A 12,798-nucleotide genomic window follows, 5' to 3' on the forward strand; every position below is an offset into this window, starting at 1 on the left:
AGGCTTTATTAATTCTTTGACTGCCAAGCGTTTTCAGAAAAGGGATGCTGTGGGTGCCAGCTGATTTAAGCATTTTGACTGATCTTTCAAGGTCCACAAAAATTTTGTGTTTGGACTATGGAAACACACTTACTACCAAATGAAAGATTGATCTCATCTTTCATCAGAAAAAAAGTTTGTTTCTACCTTATTCCGTTTTTCAGTAATCAATAATAGAAAATGGTTAGTTTCACCCAAATGCTCTGTTTTGGACCAAAATACGGAGAAATCAAGCTTTTTGTGAAACGATATTATTTCATGCACTCTAGTGAATTTGACACCTTTTTTTTCCATGAATGATGCCACAAACACCTTAACAGTGCTTTACTTCTGTAAAACACTACCACCAACAATAAAAAAGTGTTTTTTGATAGCAAAATACGTTTATTTACATTCAACAGTGTAACAATTTGACAAAACAATTTGGCAAACTATTTACAAATGTGTGCAACTGTGGTACTATTTACAATTGTGTGGATGTTTCAACTACAGTTTTTCTTTTTGTGTAACACTCCCCTGCTTGCAAGGAGACGCAGCAGGATTTGCACAACAGATTAGTTTCACTGCGATTGCCCCTTCGCGTGCAGACGCTACACTTTCTTGCCGGCCTTTTTTTCCGGGGAATAGCAAGTAAATACTGCAGTGTGTGTTTGGCCATGTTGCCATCAAGTCTACTCTCAGGATCATGACGGTGACCTGGTGTTACGTCTGGCTTCCTCATGTCCTTCAGTTCCTATACCGGGTGGTAGATGTTCTGATCCATCTTATCCACTCCATTCATGGTGGCATCGTAGTCCAGAACCAGTGTCTTCTCCGTGATCAGACTGTACCCACTCCTTCGATAAATATGCATTGGACTCAGGGTACTCTTCGTTGTCCGAATGAACGTCCGACTGTGCAGAAGTGTTCGGTTGTGCTCCGCGTTTTCCGGCGTTAGCATCGCTAGCCGGTGAGGCTTTACGACACGTCAACGCTTCCAACTTCGGAGTCACCATCATCATCATCATCGTCGTCATCAATGTGCTCTTTAGCATTGGTCGATGCTTTTCATCTTTGAAAAAAATGCTCAAGCGTGAGCTGCTTGCAACCGGTCGCCATTTTCGCTTCCTCAGCTATTCTCCCCTCAACACTCTAGCTCCGCCTCACGTCTTCTACTGACGCCTACCCAATCTTGTCCAAAGAGAGTCATCGCTGCCATCTAGTGCCCAAAAATTATTAAATTAATCATTATACTAACTAGATCTGCTTGATACTTTCAGCACAGCTGGCCAAGGCTTTCCTCCACCCTTTTCCAAAAAAAACCTAAAAAAACATAGTGAACGTCTTTTAACGTCTTTGGCAGTCCTCATATGGATTTTACTAAACGTTATTAAACGTTTTTGGCAGTCAAAGATTTAAAGGTCGTCACTCTACTAATAATATTAGGAGGCTCTTTAACCTTATTAGCATGTCACAGCGGCATGATAAAAAGGCAGTTTTGATATCGTTGGATGCAGAAAAAGCTTTCGACAAAGTTAACTGGTCCTTCCTCTTTGCTGTTTTAAATACATTTGGCTTTGGGAAGTCATTTATTCACTGGGTGTCAGTAATATATGATTCTCCTAAAGCTACAGTTACTACTCATAGGATTATATCTCAGAGTTTTACTCTACAGAGAGGCACAAGACAGGGATGCCCACTGTCCCCTTTATTATTTGTAATATTTATTGAGCCACTTGCACTAGCTATACGCCAGAAAAGAAGGATTCAACAAATTCACTCTGGGGTACAGAACACAAAATTAATCTATATGCCGATGATATTTTACTTTATTTAGAAAAGCCTGCTATTTCGTTAGGGAAAGTATTTAACTTAATAGATTATTCTATTAACTAAACAAAATCAACACTACTACCTATTAAAGAAAATTCATGGAGTCCTGCAAGCCAGAACCCACACTACTCATTTCCTATAGGTAATTTAAAATAGTTAGGCATTACAAATCTCAACTAAATTAACTGATTTAATTCATTTAAACTTTACTCCACTTCTGGATAGCATTTATAGTGACTTGGAGCGCTGGAATAATCTCCCTATTTCTCTAATAGGACAAATAGCCACCATTAAAATGAAAGTTTTACCCAAAATAAACTATTTTTTCTCAATGATTCCATTTAAACCTACGGCTAACTGGTTCCAGTTGTTGGTCGCTCCAGGTCCGACGACGCGGTTCGGGGCCTGTGGGCCTCCGGGGTGCCCTGTCGCTACCTCTCCCCTCCCCCTTCCATCCCCTTGCTGCCGCTCCCTTCTCGCCACTACCCGCCCGTCCTCCGCCTCCCTGTTCCTCCTCCCTCGTCACCCTTCGTCCTCCTCTCTCCCTCTCTCTGCGGTCCTTGCCCTTCTTGTTGTCTCCTTCACCCTCCCCTGGGCCGGGGGCTCCATCCCGGCCCAGGGGAGGGTGAAGGAGACTCCGGGTGGGTGGGCGTATGTGTTGTGCCTGCCCCGCTCTGGTGGGCCCCCTGGCATTCAAACACATTTTGCTTCTTCCTTTGGTCGTTGAATCGGTGGAGGCTGATGTCTGTGGATCTCACTTTCTTCATCTATCCTTCCTTCCTATCCTCAGTCCCTCCTTTGATCTCTTGAGGTCTCCTTAATTTGTTGGAATTGAGATGTTTCTGGGGTTGGTGAAAGACTCTGGTTGGTGGCCTGGTGGGTAGTAGGTAAAGTCTGGTCAGTACTGGATTTCACTTTCCTTTCTTTTTTTTTATCCTTCATTGGGTCTTCTGACAACCTTACGACTGGATTCTGAAGTATTCGGTTTAGGTGAACGGTATGGGATTTTTAATAGGTTTTAGGTGAACTAATGAGGTCACACACACGCACACACAGATACACACGCACATGCACATTCTCACCCACATACAAAATAAAAATAAAAAAATTTGAAAATAAATAGGGAGAGCAATGATGATGACATGTCAAATCGTTAAAATTACCGAATGAACAATACTGAGCTCTCTCTCAAAAATAAAAATACAATTAAATAAAAATTAAACATTTAAAAAAAAAAAAGGAAGTGGACCGTGCGGCCCAACATAGGCATGAGGGCCGCTGCTCGCGGCCCTCATGCCTATGTTGGGCCAGAGCAAGACATAAAACACCACGGCAGTTGATTGGGCGGTCGGTCCTGTGATGCCATCAGTAATGGACATCGGCGAGGGGAAAAAAACAACAACCTACCAGCCGTGTTCTTTTTGACAAGTGTTTGTCTTCTTCTTCGCTCCCACTGCTATCAGCGTGTATAGCCTCGGGGGCTTTCTGACGATAAAATATCGTCTTTTTCCTCGCGGTGGTGATCCTTCTTGCGTTGCTAGCTCTGAAGAAGTGCCACATCTGAAGCACCACAAAAAACAGAACGAGCAACCAATACCGGGCAGCGTCATCCTCCATGGCTTCCGTGTTTTGGTTATGTGTTGTTTCCCGCGCTCTACTATTGTATTGCAGCCGGTTATGCGCTACTTCCGCCCAGCGTTCCAGACGCACATTAAAGGTGGAAACACAGTGCGTGCGTAGGTTGGGCTGAGCTGATCCGCCAGCGAACCGAGCAGTGCGGTGCTGGGCTGCAGTGGAAATACGCTATTGGTGGCGAGTTCTCCTGGCGCTGTCAAAGCAGCCACAGCAAGCACCGGCCACACGAATGACACTGAGCTGCAACTTGCAAGCCTGCACTTTTATAAACTAGTGGCCTTAAACATTTCTGGCAGAAAGACAGATGTTTGACCTGCGATTGCTGCATCGTCGGCGGCGTTCACGTTTGGTTGCTGCAGCCCAAGGCATATTAGCTAGTAGGCTAATAGGCTACACTCTAGTTCGTGTCTTTTTTTGAGTTGCCTCTAAGCTGCGGTGGCGCAGTGCTGTCACCTATTGGCTTGGCAGATTAAGATATAAAAAGTATATAAAAATATCGATACTCACTTAATGGATCGATACTGCGGTTTGGGACGGATAGTATCGCGATGTATTGCTAAACGATATTTCGGCCCAGCCTTAATGTTCAGTGAGCATGTGTCCTGTTTTTTTTCTTTTTTGCTTGTTTCAGGGCTTAACGAGCCACTTACAAGTTAATTGTTTGATTGACGTTTACTTTTTCCCTTTCTTTTTTAAATGCTTTATTGAACGTGCACTTACAGCAACAGACATAGCAAAAGTCACTTTGAAGTAGAACAACTCTACACAGTGTAACTAAACAGATCACATCACATGCTAAAGACACCAGATTTTTTCCCACGCATCACCTTTCCTTCCTTATCTCTGTGACTCAAATGTGCACATCTCTAAGCCGCTGTGAAAAATAAAGTTCGGCAAATTAACGCAGAGCTTGCTATCTTTCCGGGAGGCTGGCAAACAACTTACCAAGACTGAGAGGCACCACGGTGCGAGTTACGCCACAATTCGTCAATGGATCGTGAATGCTTGGGCAATCTGACAATGAGACGGAGCTTGGCGTGTTTGATAGAGAACTTGCCTAGTTGTTTGTTTACGAACTTTCTGATACATAAAATAATGAGGACTATGACTGATTTGTGGATTAGGATTGATCAAAAGCAACGTGAATACATTGTTATATACTTCAAGTACAACTGAACTCACTGTTAACATTGTTACTTCAACCAAACTCGCTGCCTTTTTAAAAACATGCTCTAGCACTAGCATATGTTTTCGCATAATAGCATGCTACCATATTTTTTGAGCTAGCGTATGTTTAACCATGCCTGCGCCCAATAGTGCGGTGCGCCTTATGTGTGTGTTAAACACAGAAATAGCACCCGTAACTGTGACTGTGCCTTATAATACGTGGTCGTGAAAATATGGTAATTAATTAGATTAATTTCTTATCGCCTGACAGCACTTATATATCCAATATTTTATTTCTTAAATGCATTTACCATGAATCAAATTATATGAAAATGACAAATCTCAGGAACACTGTGCATCAGGGGTGCACATAAACGGTGCAGGGCTGGACTGGCCCAAAATTGACCCTGGCATTTTAACTTAGACCCGCCTGTGCGCACATGTAGCCAGATCCAATCTAAGCAAAAAGCAATGTTCTGCTAAGCTTAATTTACTAGAAAATGCCATTTATTTTTACATTGCTTTGCTTAGACCTGTAGTTTATCTCTACCCTTTATTTTTATTTTTTATTTTAGTGGGGGGTAGGAGTTCAATAGGGCTAGAATTTTGCGGTCTCATTTATAAAGGAGTTCATTACGACCGATGGACCGAAAAAAATAAATACAATTCATATACTTGGACTGTCTATGCACTATTCATAGACACGTACAGTATAATATAAGGTCAACATTCAATGTGAACAACTTTTAATGGTTAGAATAATAAACAGTCCAGTGATTATAATAATAAACAGATTACTAAACAGTCCAGTTGCAATAGGGCTGTTTACAGTTACGCCCAAATTACTATTTTTAGAACAGCGCATGGGCGTGGCCAGTTAATTTTCGGACAAGAAACACAGGCAGGCGACTGAGGGAGTGTATTCGTACGAGGCAAAACTTGTGAACAGGCTCGCTATTTCACCATAAATATACTTAACAGACGTTAACAAACCTCTGCTGCCTTGGTGTCTGCCGCTATGTGACTGACGATGTTGTGACCGGGATCGAATGAAGGGAGTTTCAAGAGGAAATGTTTCCGCTGGGTTCAAGCATGTACAACTAAACGGCAGTGATTTATGTGATAAATGTCATCAAAGACTATATGTGCTTTCTACAATTCGTCGGTGGAAATGGGCCAGAGCTGAAAATCCAGAACCAATGGATTGCAGGTATGTTTGTCCTCTGCTTTCTCAGCGTTAGACTTGCTAGCTGCCTGCTACAACATGCTAGCTACTATACATCATGGTGTAAATGCACCAAAAATACCTCAAGTTTACCTACAGAAGCCACTACTGCTTAGATGTGAAAATTAATATAAAGTATCAGCATTAGAGAGGAACCCTATGCCTACAACAACATGCTAGTTGATCAGTGTCATTAAGATGGGAGCGGTCACTGTGTCACCACGCCACTTTAACAAAAGTAACTAGACAGAAGTCACAGCCCAAAGTTAGGCTTAAAATTTTCAAAATGAAAACCGTGACTTCAATGTGTTTCATTTTTGTGAAAACTAGCGACCAACACGATATTAGCAGTCATCTAGACCGCACCGGAGTGGCAGCACTCCGCAGCAGCAATGATCAAACAATAAATCTTACCTTTCCACGAAAGCTGCTTTCTTTCCGCCCATTTTGAGGTCTCCGCATTTCAATCACCGTTTAAGATGTTCCAAAGTGTGTTTATCGATTGAACCATGTTGAAATTTTACGCCTGGGATGTTGTTCTCTTCCAAAATAATGTGTACGCGTGCGTCCTAGCTACTCTGTTATTTTGTTCGACTCATGCAAATTAATGAGGAAAACGTGACGCCATTTGAGATCAAGCCTATTGATTCAATGTCCCAAGAATGAAGTGAGATTATACACAGGAAAGATTAATAATAATTTATAATATCAATTAAAACTGGGAATAATAGCTGTTCACAACAAGCTATATAAATTATTTATACTACCATTAACACAAAAAAAGTGAAAAAGTACTATGAATGGTCTTTGTCTATGAATAGTCCATGTCTATGGCATGGTCTATGGCAACCGACAGTCTCAGGTGTTACCTGCCTCTCGTCTTTTCGTCAGCTGGGATCAACACAAGTTGTTGATTCTGAAGGAATTGTTTGATTACTATATTAAGTGTAATCTTTGCGTGTTCAAAATCATTGTATCCGAGATCTGATGAACAAGGTTCCTTGCAAGGATTTATTTAAAAGCTTCCAAAGACACCGTTAGGACACCACTTCTGAATGCAACGTGATGACCCCAAGTGTGTGACAATTTACAGAACATCGACTCATTTATACTAAAAAGATAAAAGGTTCCTCTTCCCCTCCTAAGTTGATTAAAGGACAGACATGTCGACTCCTAGTGACCAAATGTGTGATGTTATTAGTAAGCAGACATTTACATACAGTTCCCCTTCTTGACTGGGGGAACAAATGCAATTAGGATCTAACCCCAGACTTTTAGACTCCAATGACAAAAGGCTCTGATAACATCATGCACATTCCTATCTTCAATAGCTTTGAGGGTGAGAGGATAAAATAAAGTTCACAAAATCATTATTCCACTGTATTCTATTAAATACTCATGATTATATCACATTGTTATGCCTATAAGTAAATTCAAAAACAGTAAAACATCAAATTGAAAATATTAAATGTCTTCAATTCATAGAGTGGTAAAGAAAATGGATGTATGGATTATCTTGATTACAACAACCATCTTTAATGAAAAATCAGGTTAAATCGGGATGTTTCTTTTAATCAACTTGAATGTTTGTTTGTTTTTCATTTATGGAAAGATCTAATTAAAACACTTTGGACAAATAAAGTGAAGTTAAAATGAGTCTGACTTCGACTGTTGAGGGTTGCTGGGGAGCCACCTGACATTCACAGCATGAAAATAAAAAGTGAACCACAGTCGGTCACTTGTTAAAATAAATGGACTTTTACTCGGATGGTGAGGACGTTTTTTTCCTCCAGTCCTTTTACTAGCTTTTATCTGAAAATAATGACAAGACAACAGCACGGGTGATGTGTATGTAGCTCTGTTTCTACAGATTACTGGCTTTAATTTATTTGTGTTGTGTATTTTGTTTTTATAAGACAGAAAAATGTAATCCATGTAATTTCTTTATGACCATGGTTAAGTCGATGGTTTCCCAGTTGATTTAGGGTGAGAGATGGCAAACATCTTTGACTGATATTATTATAGTCAGTCACAAGGTAAACTGAATTAGGTACTCGGTTACCTGCATTAAAATTTGAACAATTAAACTACAAAAGGCCAACACAGTCAAACCTTATAAGTAGGTTATACAGACAAATGTACATACTGAGCTGAATCCCATGATGCTAAGTGGAAAATTGCTTTCTTTAGCGCAAAATGCATGGAAACTACAGAAAATATCAATATGGCAAGGTTGGTTAGGTTTAGTAATTAAGTGCATGTTGATAATATGAATAGATACAAAAGTTTGAGAGAGAAAAAATTAAGCTGTCATGTTAAAGGACATTGTGGTTGGTGTTTTCCCCTATGCGATTTAAAAGCTGTTGTAAGAGCATTTTGAGGACATCATTTGAGAAAGCCGTTTGGAGACACAGAGTGGAGATTAGCATGCTACTCTGCTTCACCAACCAAGTGCGGCTGTGATGAATAATTGCATACTGTACATGCATAATATGTCAGTGGCTTATGCAAATACAAGACGTTTGCTCTCCAGCTCAAACACACGCACACACACACGCATGCACGCACACACACACACACGCACACGCACACGCACGCACACACACACACACACACACGCACACACACACACACACACACACACACACACACACACACACAATTTACAAACAACAAATTCTCATGAATTATCAGTTAATGCCAGTATGGTATTATGTGGCATGGGAGCATGTACTGTGGGGATACAATAAAAACATCCCCGGAATGAAATGTTTCTGCCTTCTTCCTGCCAGTTCCTCACTACTGTTGCTGAATTTGGGAAACGTGAAAGTGGAATGTAAGAGGCTTATCCGAGTTTGTGTCATGAAGTAATGTGGACAACTATTGAGTTTTTTTACCTTTTAGTCTGTTCAAGGGGAGCTCCTACAGGAAGTTTAGGCAAAAAAACAGATCTGCGATATGGCATTCCAAATTGTTTGGCACCATTATTCACCAGCATAGGTGGGTAGTAACGAGTTAGATTTACTCCGTTACATTTACTTGAGTATTTTTTTTTAAATAAATGTACTTCTAAGAGTAGTTTTACCACACAATACTTTTTACTTTCACTTGAGTAGATGTGTGAAGACGAAATGCTACTACTGATATAGGTTGAGCAAGATACCTAAACATTCCATTGCTGTCTAGATACTGACATGACCTTTACATTACATGGCCATGGACAAGTGGAAAGAACAAGTTTCCAAAAGTTAAAATCTTTTCCATTTATTTGTAAAACCAATTGTGTTGAAGTCTAGTCCTCCACTAGTTTAATAAATAATGGCTATGCAGATAGAACATTTTTGAATTTTCAGAAAAAGCTTGAATAATTAAACCATAAGGGGATGACTTGATTGGTCTTCTGCCTCACTTCAGCATTGGAATTCAGCGCTTGATATTCCAATGATGAGTGATGGTGAGACTTTATTTCTTATTGAAAAACAGATGACTCTTAGTCAAAATGCTTAAAGGAGACAACACTTGCTCTTTTGTTTAAGGTCAACAGGTTAATGTGCACACACGGTTAATACGTTTTTTTGCTCTTTCTGTTTCACCATCAAATCTAACTCCAGTGATTACCAAACATTGATTATAGGGACTTTAGCCTTCATATCTCCACATTTTCTTCTGTTCATTTCCGGGCAGGTTGGTGGGGCAGCAGTCTTCAGCAGGCAGCAGGTCGTCTCTGCATTGGAAATATCTGGCACACCTCACCATGGAGGTATCCCAACCAGATGCTCAAACCACATCACCTGGCTTCTCTTGATGCGAAGGAGCAGCAACTTTCTCTGAGCTCTTCACAGATGACCGAGCTTCTATGGAGGAGCCCGACACGCTGTAGAGGAATCCTATTTTGGTCATTTGTGTCTGTGATCTTAACTCAGCTCTTGCTTCACCACAACAGACAGTCAAGACCACCTTTTAAGAGTCTTGGTCTCATCTTGGAATCAAAGGCATTTTTACTCAGGGCGGACTTGAGATTTTTGATTATGACCGGTCGAGACCAGCTCAGTACTACTGTGATCAGTAAGAAACACAGAATTTAGGTGCTGCACCTGGAGTGTCACACATTCTGTTTCATCGTAGTATTTCAGAAAAAAACATCGATTTTTTTTGGTGCTAACATGGCAAAAAAAGATTTGCTGTGGTTTTTCTTTGATATATACAGTCTTGGTCTTGACTCAGTCGCAACCTCCAAAAGTCTTGGTTGCGACCTCCAAAAGTCTTGTCTCAGTCTCAGTCTCGATACGCTCTAGTCTCGATAATGTCCTGGTCTTGGTTGGTATGTTCTTGACTACAACACTAGGCAGAGCTCACATCACTGCAGTCCCTGCACTGATCCGTGATCAGGTGTTTGGTAATTCATACTTCATTTATATTGCGTTTGTCCACCTTACAAAGCCCTAATAAGGGACCCATTGACCTTGGCCCGACAAGGCAAGCACAGCCCACCAAGGCTACGGCAGTACCAAGGCACCACACCCAGGGGTCACGGGCTGGAGAGCCAACCCAGAAGCCCGGAGTGCACCCCACCCCGACACGGCCCGAGCCCCAAGCCCAAAGCAGCAGAACAGGGCACGGCAGGCCCACATAGCACCCTACCGGCCCACAGCCCCCCGCACCAATGGCTTCCCCGACACCCACCACAACCCAGCCCCCGCCGCTCACCGGTCCTATGTGTCTATTTAGAAAGTGTATTGTGCAAGACTAATGAAATGAGTTAAGAGGAGCGACCAGCGGGGCCTCTCCCAAACCCGGTGGTCATGTTATTACAATAGACCTCACAAACACATCATTTACAACATCATCCGAAAAGAAAAAGGGCTGACAGGTTGAAGTCGTTGCTTATTAAACCCCTTCCTCAAAATACATTTTAGATGTATCAAATTCAAACATTAATTTAACAGACACTGTGGCACATCATTGTCATTCAGTCCCAATAAAATGTATGTGTCTTAACGTGTTTCCATCAGTTCATCTTGAGTGAACATCACGGGGCAAGTGTAGGATGCGTCTTTTCTCATCAGAGTCCTTAAAGAGAGTGCTGAAGAATGCTCCTGCTGAAGACCCCCAAAGAGGGTAGGTGAGGTGATCTGCGCTGTTTGGTGCAATGGCACAAAGAGCACTTCATGAAGGCTGAAAGAAACACCTTTCATCGGGGTGAACGCCAACGTAACAGGAACTAAGCCTGTGATGCAATAAGTATTCCCACACCTGCTTGGAGCCTTTCACCGGGGGAAACTCTTGAGTCCAACCACTATTTATCGAACTGGTTCCGGAGTCCAGGCTGTGTGTCAAGCGAGCCCGACTATATCTGGACGGAACAGCTGAAACTCGCACACCAGCTCAGACTTCTGTCAGGTCTGCTGTCTCAGCACCCTGAGCTGTGTGTGTGTGTGTTTGAGAGCAGTGCATGTTTGTGCATTGGAGTCGATAGCATCTGAATCCCATCTTCTTCGCTCATTCAATCCCCAAAACGTGTAAAAACGGTTTTAAATACATGCTTGTCTTTCCTTCTCCAAAACATGTTTACACGTTTTGTTTTTTTATGCAAGGGCATACAGACGGCTTTGATGCAGCTTCTGACATGAATAGGTGGCTTAAAGCAATGGTAGTTATTTAAAAAAAAAAAAAACGGCCAGCAGGTGTAAGAGATCAGCCAGGGCCATGTTGCAACAAGTTATTTTTGTCAGTGTTTTTACCAGGAATGTGAATATTCATGAAACTTAGTTATTTTTTAATGCTAATTGCTGCAGAATGCAAACAGATAAAACGTACTAGAGACTAATCTTTCTTTTGATAGGTTCCATGTTTTTATAGCATTAGGACACAATATTCTGTGTGCCTTGCAAATTCAGTCAAAATCCAGTAAAACAGCCGTGAATGAAGGGGGTTAATTGCTTCATTGAAAATGGCTGGGAGTGAATGAGTTAACTACTGCTGTCCCTTCTTAAAATGCTCTGGGGTGCCAACTCGTTGCCAGAGTATCTACACTCTACATCAGTTTTGTAGATAGCCTTCCGCAACACTGAAATACATGTTTGGATATTTGTCCCTTGACATCGCTTCCAACCTGGTTGTCGCCTGCTTTTTGCCAACCCGGACTTGTAACCTGTGAACCTCGACACCGAGACTCACCCAACAGATTCCATTTGGCCGCCATCTACCATCTACTTGTTATGTGTGATAAAAGAAATATCAAAAATCTCAACCATGCATTACCTCTCGTTTCGGTATTTGGGTCCTCCTCCCACCAGAAACCTGGGGAAACCACTTTCCAGCTCACATTGTTCCTGACTCACTTGGCCCCTCCCTCAGGTGTTGGGTATGGGAAGAGCAACTTTATAACAGCAGGTATGTTAGCAGGAGGGGTAAGTACAACAGTCCTAATCTTCTTACTTTGGCTGTGTTCGTTTAAGCTTGCCATTTTATAATCTTGTCTGTGCAGTACTTCGTTAAATCTGTGTTTGTGTTTTTTTTAAACATGCTGAAGAAATAAATTCACTTGACTTTATTTGTTCAGAGGCATTGAACCTGAATCCAAATTGTACTTCTACTTTGAGGTATTCCTCCCTCTGTGCTGCAGTTGTATAATTCTGCCTACTACCAGAACATTGGCATTATGGTCTTATTATAAAAACATTTGTCAACACTATGGCTTGTGATTATTAAATATTCAGACTCAGAATTGCACAAATTAAGCACGTCTTACATGCTTTGCATTAAACAATTCTTCAACTAAGTGCATTGACTGTGTCTAGCAAAAACAATAGTTCCATAGCACTTTTCAACCCAAATATGCATGGCAATATAGAAAATTGTACAATAAAATATCCGTCATAAGTCAAGCACAAGCTTCCTCACATTAACTTTAATTTAGG

The sequence above is a fragment of the Vanacampus margaritifer genome, chromosome 4, assembly GCF_051991255.1.
Source record: "Vanacampus margaritifer isolate UIUO_Vmar chromosome 4, RoL_Vmar_1.0, whole genome shotgun sequence".
In the NCBI taxonomy this organism is placed as follows: domain Eukaryota; kingdom Metazoa; phylum Chordata; class Actinopteri; order Syngnathiformes; family Syngnathidae; genus Vanacampus; species Vanacampus margaritifer.